Raw genomic sequence first — 11,761 nt, forward strand, 5'->3', positions numbered from 1 at the left:
GATAGTGCTAACGTGAAACCTATACTTAGTCCAGGAGGCAGTCATCAGAACAGAGCAAGGAAACACGGCATGGTTCAATATTTGGAAGGGCATACACCAGGGATGTGTCCTATTTCCATACCTTTTCAACATATATGCAGAACAGATTCTCTGGGAATCTGGGCTATATGAGGAGAAATGTGGCATCAGGATTGGTGAAAGATTCATCAATAATCTGTGTTATGTAGATGACACAACCCTGCTTGCTGAAACTGAGGAAGACCTGAAGCACTTGCTGCAGAAGGTCAGCCTTCAATATGAATTGAGGCTCAATATCAAGCAGACAAAGATTCTCACACTGGGTCAACTGGCAGCATCAGGATGGATGGTGAAGAGATTGAGATTGTTCACAGCTTTAGTTTGCTTGGCTCCACAGTCAACACTCTGGGCACCAGGAGCCAGGAAATTGAAAGACTTATTGTGAAGGGAAAGCCTGCTCTTAGGGACTTCTTCAAAGTACTGAAGAACAATCATGCCACTCTGGAGACTAAGGTGTGCCTGATACAGGGCATGGTCATTGCAATTACTTGCTATGCATCAGAGAGTGGACAATGACTAGGAATGATATGTGTTTGGGCTGTGGTGCTGGAGAAGAATACTGAATATATCATGGACTGTTAAGAAAATTAACAGGTTCATCCTGGAGAGGGCTAAGCCAAGCTGCTCTTTAGAGGCAAGGATTCTGAAGCTTCATCTGATAGACTTTGGACATATTGCAAGGAGTCCTTGGAAAAGGACGTCATGCTTGGGAGGTTGGAGGGACAGCACAGGAGAGGAAGACCCTCGATGAGATGGATTGATGCAGTAACTGGGGTAATGAGGGCAGGTATGTCAGAGACAGTGAGATTGGCACAGGACAGAGCAGGGTTTAGTGCTGTAGTATGTAGGGTAGTTATGAGTTGCAGGGTGACTTGACAGCACATAACAACAAGAACAATTTATTGCATTAAGGGGAGAGGATTAGGGTGGGATACACATCGCATCCTTCTAAAAGTTTATATAAGCTCCTGGGACCTCACTGCTAGCTCTAATACTTCTGAAGATCATTTTAAAAACCAGTACAATAGTACAGAGATAGGGAACTGCCAGAAGTTCAAGCAGGATTTAGAAGAGGTGTGACACCAGGGATATCACTGATGTCAGATGGATACTGGCTGAAAGTAGAGAACACCAGAACAATGTCTATTTGTGCTTTATTGACTATGCAAAGGCATTTGACTATGAAGATCATAACAAGTTGTGGCAGACATTGAGAAGAATGAGAGTCTCAGAGCACTTAATTGTGCTCATGCAGAACAAATACCCACCCAGGAACAGAGCTGAGAAACACTGCATGGTTTATAATTAAGAAGGGAGTGCATCAGTTCTCACTTCATACTTATTCAATCTGTAAACCGAGCATAAAAATTCAAGAAGCTGGACTCTATGTAGAGGAATATGGCATCAGGATTTTAGGGAAACTCATCAATAGCTTGCATTATGCAGATGACACAAACTTGCTTGCTAAAAGTAAGAAAGACTTTAAGCACTTGTTGCAGAAGATCAAGGAATGCAACCTTCAATATGGATTACATCTCAATGCAAAGAAAACAAAGCTTCTTACCACTGGACTGGTAATCAGTGTCATGACTTCATCTTACCTGGATCCACAATTAACACCCTTAGTACCAGCAGTCAGGAAATCAGGATACATATTGCACTGGGAAAGTATGCAATTACAGACTTTTCCAAATTATTGAGGAGTAATGATGTCAGTTTGAGGATTAAGTTGTGTCTGATTCAGTCTATGATCGTTCTGATCACTTACTGTGTATCTGAGAGCTCAACAACAAATAAGGATGATAAAAAAAGTTGAAGAGCACTGAACGTCCCATGGATTGCGAAAAGAACAAACAAATATGTCTTCAAAGGGTTCTCTTTGGAGTTCTCTTTGGAGACAAAAATGATGTGGCTTTGTCTCACATACTTAGGGCATGTGGCTAAAAGGGGATAGTCCTTGGAGAGAGACATGATGCTTGGAAGGGTAGAGGCTTGGCAAGGAAGAAGAAGACCCTTTACCAGGTGGATTGACATGGTAACTGCCACAGTGGGTTCTAATGTGACAAGAAGTTTGAGAATGGCACAAAATGGGGCAGGGTTCAGATAGGGTTCATAGGGTCACTGTAAGTCGTACTCTACTTAACAAGCACCTTTCCAGTCACACTGCAACTGATCGTCTACAACGTTTATCAGTCTTTGCAAAACAAGCCTGCATATGGACCAAGGTATGAGTCTTAGAGTAGTAGATGTTGAAGCTTAAGTGATCCATTGTTCTTTAGATCAATTATTTTAATACTGCTTTGATTTTCTTCATTCTTCTTTGTTCTCAATAGAGAGAAACCAACATAATAGTTTTTGTTATTGTGCCTTACATAACAACTGAATGTTTGTTACAACAAAGCCACAGATGTTGATAAAATTACTACTAACTAAATTTCACATGATTCCAGTTTCAGTGGTTTTTCCCACTATTGTTCTTTTCTACTCAGGATTTCACTGAGGGCCATGGTACATTTAGTTTTCTGACCTCTTAGGTACTCTATGGACTGTGAGAATCTGACTTTACTTTTTTTTTAAAAAAACAAAACAAAACAAAACAAAAAAACCCCAACACCTTAACAGTATTGAAAAAGTTTCTGGTGAGTACAAACAGTTAAGACCTTGACTACCCACCCATGGTCACTTTAGGTAAAAGGCCTGATGACCTATTTCTGAAAATTCAGCCAGCAAAACTCCTATGGAGAACAGCTCTTTGATAGGCACCGGATTGCCAAGAGATGGAATTGATTTGATCGCAATTGATTTTTGTTCTTAAAAAAATAGGAAGAGTGCAACAATGAATTAAATAAAAAGGAAGGGTAATGATGTAAAAAAGTAGGGGGAATTGGTCAAGTATTTTGTAGGATATCTGAATTTTCCTGATGTAGAATGAAGTTATAAATTTTTTTAAAGACTAGCATAGAGAGGCAATACCTACGCTATGTACTTATTGTTAATCTTCATGGCCAAGATAGTGTTCTCTCTCCACAGACTTTACTAACCTTGTCCCTCCTCTACATACTCTTTTCATTGCGAATAAGCCACTATGCATTGCTTACACAACGAGAACACAGACAGGAGTGACTAAATTTTTATCCCATTTTAAAGTTTCCATTTCTTACTACATCTTTTACTACCTATCACGTGTCAGCTCAGCTTGCACATTGCTCACTCAGTCATTGCCATTTATTTGGAACTGACTTGAAGCTGACCTTCCACTGGTTTCTGAGGCTGACCATCGCATGGGGGACTATGCCCTATTTTTTCTTCTGTGGGGCGATTGGTAGATTCCTAGCGCCAGAAAGGTACCACTTTCCCCTGCAAACTAAGGCTTCAGAACTCCTTCAGTTCATGTATATAATCTGTAAGTATATATCCTTACAATTTTGCCTTTTTGGGAAGCATTGGTTAACACCCTTCTTCATTATGAAATATTTCCCGATCTTAATGGAAACCTAGTAACGGGATAAATATAACAAACGAAAAATATGATACTATATCTACTTAAAATAACTAAAAATGCTACAAAAAGGCAACTTTGTGAATATCTTCAGAAGTTATGAATTCCTCATTTAGGAAAGAAATAAATATTTAAGTTGAATCTGTGACAATAGGGATTTCACAAACGTAAAGAACCTATAACGCGCTTATAACTATTTCACTCTTCTGCAGTTCTTATCCATCACCTGACCCACCAACTCCTGACTGAAGAAGCCCTAACAGACAACAGATGGTGAATTGGTAATAGATTTTTCAGAGTTTTCAATTTTTGCCCGCAGTGGAGTAGTTTGGCAATTTATAGGGCAATATAGGATATGGGTCAGGTCTGTTCATAAAGTCTCTATGAGTCATATTTGACTTGATGGCATCTAACAATTTCTGATGGCTTAGTAAGGAGTTATGCAAACTCAGAAGCGGGCTATTGGAGTGCACTAGCAGCTCTGCAGTACAAAGCTGGGCAGTCTCCTCCCAGGCGCTTTACACCCTCAGCCCACTGGAGGGTGAGCTGTGAGTTTTACCTCTATGGCAATGAAATGAATGTCTTTGGCTGCAGGACAAGAGAGGCCCGCAGGGAGCCCCGCCCCCTGCTCGCGGGTGGGCGGTCCTGCCGAGCCAAGCCCGCCTCCCTCCTGGCCCCGCCCCACCGCGGGCCTCAGCGTCTTCCTTCCGGGTCGTGCGGGCCCGCTCGTCGCCCTCTCACCGCAGCGCCGGAATCTAGGAACCGCCCCCGCGCCCGGGCCTCCTGGGGCCGCCGAGCGAAGCCCGTGGCGCGCGCCTCTCCCGGACCCTGCAGGGTACGGCCCTTCCTTTACTTCTATCCCTGCTCGTCTCCCTCCTTCGGCGCTGGGGCGGGGCCGAGGCGGGGCGCCACGCTCGGGGGAGCCTGAGCGACGGGCGGAGGCCACTTGCCCGCCTGCTGGCGCTTGGCTGGTTTGGGGACCCTGGAAACAGCGACTGTGTCGGCCGCCGCCGCTTCTCTGCTCCAGTCTGTCTGCAGGGCAGGAGGCCTGGCCCTGCGTGCGCCGAGCAGGGTTGTTTACAACGCGAACTCTGCTGGCAGCTCAGACCTGCCAATGGTCCTGTAGGCACGTGCCTGTGTCTGTATACTTGTTGCTTCTGTACTTGCTGACTTGATTTCCCCTTAATAACCTGTGGTTTTTCCCCCTAACTTGGCCTGTGTGTTGTTTTCTCAGGATTGGTGCCTGGCTGCAGCCCCGTTTAAGAGTGCCCTAAATGATGACCACCCACTTCACCTGCTGGTTAGGCACTGTGTATACAGGGTTGTTTTGATTTCAGTAATGATTCCCCTGGTGTTCTTGCCATAAAACCTCAGGATGCATTCAGTGATGTGTATAGAAATGCACAAATATTTAGAAAGTAAAATATACATAAAAGAACCTGTGGTCAATTAGTTAGGATCTCTGTCCTCCTTTTGTGTTCTATCTTTAGTAATTCCTGGTTTACACTATGCAATTCCAAAAACTTAATTTTCCCCCATCAAATTGACATCATCTTTAGCCCCCCTATGTTATATATCACATCTGTTGCATGAATGCTTTGTTTCTTTGATTTGTAACCACTCAGGCTGACCCTCCAACAGCTCTGTGGAGGTTATAAATAGCACAGGAGAATATTGCCCCATGAAGCAATTGATGGATTTGAACCTCCTACCTTTGATTTGACAGTGCACCTGTTTACCACTGGGCCACCGACTCTCCCTGTTGGGTGAATAGAGGGAGATTATAGAGATACATCCACACTCCCAGAGCCCTCTGTTAGTGAATTCTAGGAGGGTAACAGGACAGTGCGCTAGTCTTTCTCGTATAGTAAATCACAATGTGGTTTACACAATAGTAGTTAGGTACGCCTTGCTCCCACTCTTAGTGACCTGTGTACATCAGAACACTATGTCATTGTATTATATGACATTTTCAGGGTGATTGGTATGCTCAAGTCCATTACTGCAGCTACTGCGTTGTGAGTGCCTTCCAACTTCGGGGGCTTATATTCTAGTTCAGGGTTGTGATCTGTAGGGTTTTAGTGGCCACCTTTCTAGAATAGAGTAGCAGCCTTTCTTCCTAGTCTGCGATAAACAGGAAGCTCTGCTGAAACCCATCTTCTGTGAGTACTCCTGAAAGTATTTGCAATAACCAGGAGCATAGATAGCTTCCAGACTCACAGCAACAAGCAAGCCACCAAAGTATGAGAAACTGATAGATATTGTTGTAGTGTTATGTGCCAGTGAGTCAACTATAACTCATCGCGACCCTCTGAACAGTGGATCTGAACTTGGCTCTAGTCTTTGCTGTTCTCATCTTCTCCAATATACATGAGACGTTTTACAGTCACGGTGTCACTCCACCTTGTTGAGTGTCTTCCTCTCTGTCACTGACCCTCCACCTTTCCAAGCGTGATGTCTTTTTCCAAAGACTGGTCTCTCCTAACAACGTGCACAAAGTATGTGAGATGAGATATCACCATCCTTGCCTTCAAGGTGCTCCCTGGTTGTACTTTTTTCAATACATACTTGTTTTTCTGGCAGCCCATGGGCATAGTCAATACTCCAATACCATAACTCAAAGGCATTGGTTATTCTTCTGCATCCATAGTCATTATCCAACTTTGAGATGCATAGCAAGTAATTGACAAGACCATGACAGTCTCTTCCCCTGTGATTTCTTCTTCTTATGTGCCGTTGAGTCGCTTGCAACTCCTAGTGACCCTACGTCCGATAGTTCTTGAACCCGGCCCTCTCAAGAGCCAATCTCACGGTTTCTGACACACCTACTCTATTGCTCCAGTTACTGTATCAATCCACTTCATTCAGGGTCTTCTCATGCACTATTCCTCCACTCTTCCAAGCATGATGTCCTTCTCGCTCCTAATATTTCCTACTATTCCTCCACTCTTCCAAGCATGATATCCTTCTCGCTCCTAATACTTCCTTGCAACATGCCCAGAGTATTTGAGGTGGAACTTCAAAATCCTAGCCTCCAAGGAACAGCCTCGATTCACCCTTCCCAAGACAGATCTGTTTGTTCTTTTGGCAGTCCTTGGTATATTCAATACTCTTCATCAGTTCCACAACTCAGAAAGCATCAATTTTTTTTCTCTCATCCTTATTTTTTGTCCAGCTCTCTGATACAAGTCAAGTAATTGCAAAGACCATGGCTTAGATCAGGTGCACCTTAGTCTGTAGCCTGACATTGTTGCTGCTCAGTACTCTGGAGAAATACCTGACAGCAAACTTTCCCAAGGCAGTTCATCCTTTAATTTCTTGGCTACTGGTACCAACAGTGTTGATTGTAGAGCCAAGGAAGCTGAAGCTATCAACAATCTCAATCTTAATCTCTTCTCCGTCTATCATGATGCTGCCAGTTGGCCCAGTGGTGAGAATCTATTTTTTTTTTATGTTGCGCTTCAGTCCATATTGAAGACTGCAGTCCTTGATCTTCTGCAGCAAATACTTTAGGTCCTCTTTGGTTTTAGCAAGCAAGGATGTGTCACCTGCAAAATGCAGTTGTCAAAATGCGTTGCTGATGCCTTATTCTTTCTGATAAAGTCCAGCCTCCCAAATGATCTATTCTGCATATAGATTGAAAAGGTGTGGAGAAAGGATGCATCTCTGACGTATACCTTTCCTGATTTTGAACTATGCAGTGTTTCCTTGCTGTGTTCTGACAGTTGCTTCCTGGTCCAACTATAGGTTTCACATGAGCACAATTAATGGATTCCCATTCTTCTCAGAATCAGCCACACACAGTTTGTTGTGATCCACATAGTCAAATGCCTTTGCTTTGTCAGTGAAACACAGACATTCCTCTGGTACTCTTTGCTTTCAGTTAGGATCCAGTTGACATTGGCTTTGATGTCCCTAGAGTCCCTAATCCCCACTTGCTCATCTGGCCGTTCTTTGTCTGTGTACTGTTCCAATTGTTTTGGGGCAATCTCCAATTGGATCTTCCTTGTATGTGATATTAGTGATACTGTTCAATAATTTCCATGCCTTATGATTCATAACATTTGAAAACTTGCTGAAGGGTCAGCTGTGAGTTGGTTCTGACTTGTGGGCAGTGAACTTGAGTTTGAACCTCTTTTTTGAGGTTAGGCGAGAAGCAGTGGCAGTTCAGTCATAGAATTCTTGCCTTCCATACAAAACACCAAGGCAGCACAAGAGGTTGAAGACTTTTCTTGTCAAACAAAAGGCTGAGGATCTGAACTCCCCAGTTACCATGGATCGGAATTGGCTCCATGGCAATGAGTTTGGTTTGATTTTATACAGAAGAGCTGATTCAATCCCTTGAGAATACACCTCAGTTGCAGCCATGAACTGTCTGTCACTGGAGACTGTGAGTACCTACAATCCCCAGTAGATTTCAGTGATGTTGCCAGGTAAAGAAGAAAGATCTGTTGATCTACTGAAAAATCAGCTCCTAAAAACTGTAGGTGTCACAGTGTTCAATCCCATTGTGCATGGGTTCATCATGAGTCAGGACAGACTCAGTGGCAGCTAATAACAACATGCACTGTCAGTTATACTAAACTCAGAAACTCACCTTCACTGATGTGTCAGTTCTGACCCAGCGGCCCTCTGTTTGGTTTCTGAGGCTGTAAATTGTGATGGGAGGGCATTGCTTGTTTTCCTCCTGCAGAGTGGCTGGTTGATTTGAATCACTGGCGCATCCAGACTTTATGTTAGCAGTGTAATTTGTACAGATTAAACCCCTAGAGTTCTTGAGCTCCTGACCAAAGGCGTATGTTATCTTTTAAGACTACCTTTGTAATGACTTACTGTAAGTAGACAGCATTTGCTTTAATTGTCTCCAAGATGGCTATTTTCATGTGTGTGTATGTGAATTTATGTATAAAAACTCTGGTGGCTTAGAGGTAAGGAATTTCACTGGCTCAGAGGTGCGTGGCTCGAACCTTCCAGTTGTTCCAAGAGTGAAAGATGGACAATCTCCTCCCATGTGATGTACATCTCTGAAAATCTGTTGGAGGAGCAGGTTGGTTCCACTTGACAGCATTGAGTTTGAGTTTTATGTATAGATACAACTCTACCTTGACTTTTTGATTCCTGAGAGATAATCTATAAAACCTTGAACTCTCCTCAGTGATTAAAATATCTTTGAGACTTCCAGACCACACTGTGTAGTTTATGTTAATGTGTCAGAGATTGGGCCTGGGCAGGCCAGAAAGTCCAACAGCATAATACTAACTGACCTAGAAGGGGGTAGGAGACATGATTCAATGCACATAACCCATGTAATGGCTCAACTCATTGCTGTAGAGTTGGAGGTGACTCATAGCTAACCCACCATCGAGTTTTGGAGGCAGTAACTAAGACAGGAGGAGATTGCCCATCTTTCTGCTGTGGAGCTGCTGGTAATTGGAACCACCAGTGAGATGTAGGCTGTCGGTTAACAGTACAACTCCCAAAGGATTAGGCCACCAAAGCACCCCATTAAATACTTTTGGGAGTCTCTATATCATGTAAGTTCTTCAACTGCAAGAGAAAGGTTGGCCGTCCAAACCCACTAAAAAGCATGTCAGAATGTAGGCTTCTGCTTCTGAAAGGTGACAGCCTTGAAAGTCCTCCAGAGCAGTTCTGCTCTCTCCACATGGAGTTTCCATGTTTTGGGACCAAGTTGGTGGCAGGTAAGAACAAGTAAAGATCTAGATATGAAAGTCATTGGTAATAAACATGGATATATGTGGGTCACAAATCTGAGAATCTTTCTTGACTTCATCCAGCACACACTTTTTACTGTAGAAAAATTAATTGCAAGTAACGGAAATAATGGGAGCCAGCAGGTTGGCCACAAAGGGATCTGGAGCCCGCTAAGCTAAGGCCCCAGACTTGGAGCCAGAATGTGAAAAGTGAGAGTAACGTGAGATGCCTTCATTAGAATCTGGCATCTGAGGTCCTGGGCAGATCTGGCCGTCTGGAGAAATGTCCTTTCAGTTGTAAGATCTGACTTAACCCTGGATACTTAGAGTCAGAGAACATAATGTCACATGGACAAATGGTGTCAGACAGAAGTGGAACAGAAATGACAGTAACTTGATTTGGGTGATCCTTATAGTTTGATGCGATTGAGAAGTGGGATTTGACTTCTCAAACATTAGAATATGTCGAATGATAGATGTCATCCTTATGGTTGAAACAAATTAAAAAACCAAGATGCCCATAAGCAAAGATGACTCTGAGGCACCATATATAACTTCACTTATTTACATGTGACGTAGGCTTTTGAGCCTTTGTTCTTTCATGAAGCTAAAATGCTTTTATGATTCATCTGTGCTGTTGCTTGGAACAGAGGTTTATTTCTGTATGCTACTAGGTATTATTTCATTTCATGGCGGTACCACTTTTTACCCAGTGACTAATTGGAGGGCATCTTTAATGTTTCTAGTTTGAGGTGGTTGTATGGCAGATGAGGTGGAACTGACGCATAGCTGTCCCTTCAGTGAGTTTTCAGAGGCAGTGAATTGTGTAGGAGGAGATTGTCCATCCTTTTTCTGTGGAGCAGCCTTTAGGATTGTAGCATAGCTTCTCACCACTAGGCCCCTGGAGCTGCTGTCCACATTCATGTATACATTTTTATTTGTATAAATTTTTATGCAAATTTATTTTTTTTTCCTATGAATTGGACAGTGCATAGGGATGACAGAAGATAAATAGATACCTTTGAACTGTAGTGCTGGAGAAGAGTAGTGAATATGTCCATGGACTTCCAAAAGAACAACTAAGGCTGTCTTGGAGGAAGGGAAACCAGAGTACTGCTCCTTAGAGGCAAGGATGGTGAGACTTTGTCTCACATGCTTTGAGCATGTTGTCAGGAGGGGTCAGTTCTTGGAAGAAGCATCGTGTGGGGAAAGGTGGAGGGTCAGTGAAAGAGAGGAGAATCTTCAGTGGGGTAGATTGACATTATTACAGTGGTCTTGGGTATATCAGAGGGTGTGAGGATGGAGCCCTGTAAGGCAGGGCTCAGATCTGTTGTTCATAGGATCCTCATTAGTTGTAATCGACTCAACAGCACCTAACAGCAACACCAAAATGTATATCCTCATCTATAAATTTTCACTTGAACATAGATTTTTGGTTAAGTGCCATTGTTGTTAGACATCAGTTCTGACTCATAGGAGACCTTGTGTACATTACTGAACATTATAACAAAGCACTGCTTCATCCTGCGCCATGTTGCAGTTATTGAGTTAGTCCATTTCCTTAATTTTTTTTTTTAACTGACACTCTACATTATCTAGCATAATGTCCATCTCTAAGCACTGGGCCCTCCTGATACCATGCTGAAAGTATGTGAGTCTTAAGTCTTGACATCCTTGTTACTAGGGAACAGTCCAGCTGCACTTCTTCTGTCTGGCACACCATAGGACCTTCGGTACTCTTTGTCTTACAACTATAATCCAACAGCATCCATACTTTGATCATCTTTATTCACCAACCTGCTTTCACATGCATACAAGATGGTTGAAAATAGCCAGGCACACCTTAGTCCTAAAGTGGCATCTTTGCTTTTAACAGTTTAAAATACAGATTCAAACTAGTTCTTTCTGGTTTCATACTGTGCTGAGAATTTGCTTTTTTGCCTCAGATACACTGTATCAGAGTTATCTAGAGGGTTTATGAAAAGGTAGATTCTGATATTCTCTGTCACAGATGGAACCGGAATAAACCAGTTTGAAGTCATGCTTTACATAAGTCATTTGCAGCAGATTTGTTCAGTGATATCCAGATTTCCTCTATTCTTGGAAAAGAGAGTCTTACTGCAGTCTTGTAAAATGGAAATGGTATAAAGTGAAGACACAATTACCATTAATACATGTGGGAGACTTTTGAATACACACAAAAATTATCTACCAAGTCATATCAAATAGTACATAAAACCTAAATTAAAGTAGATACCAGAGGAATGTCTATCTGTGTTTCATTGACTATGCAAAGACTGTGTAGATCATAACAAACTGGCTGACTCTGAGAAGAATGGGAATCCCAGAACACTTGATCGTTCTAATGCGAAACTTATAATTGGACCAGGAGGCAGTCGTCAGAACAGAGCAAGGGAACACTGCATGGTTCAAAATTGGGAAGGGCGTACGCCAGGGATGCATCCTATCTCCA

This window comes from Elephantulus edwardii, unplaced genomic scaffold (assembly GCF_000299155.1).
Source record: "Elephantulus edwardii isolate Elephantulus edwardi_28Jun2011 unplaced genomic scaffold, EleEdw1.0 scaffold00013, whole genome shotgun sequence".
Classification (NCBI taxonomy): Eukaryota; Metazoa; Chordata; class Mammalia; order Macroscelidea; family Macroscelididae; genus Elephantulus; species Elephantulus edwardii.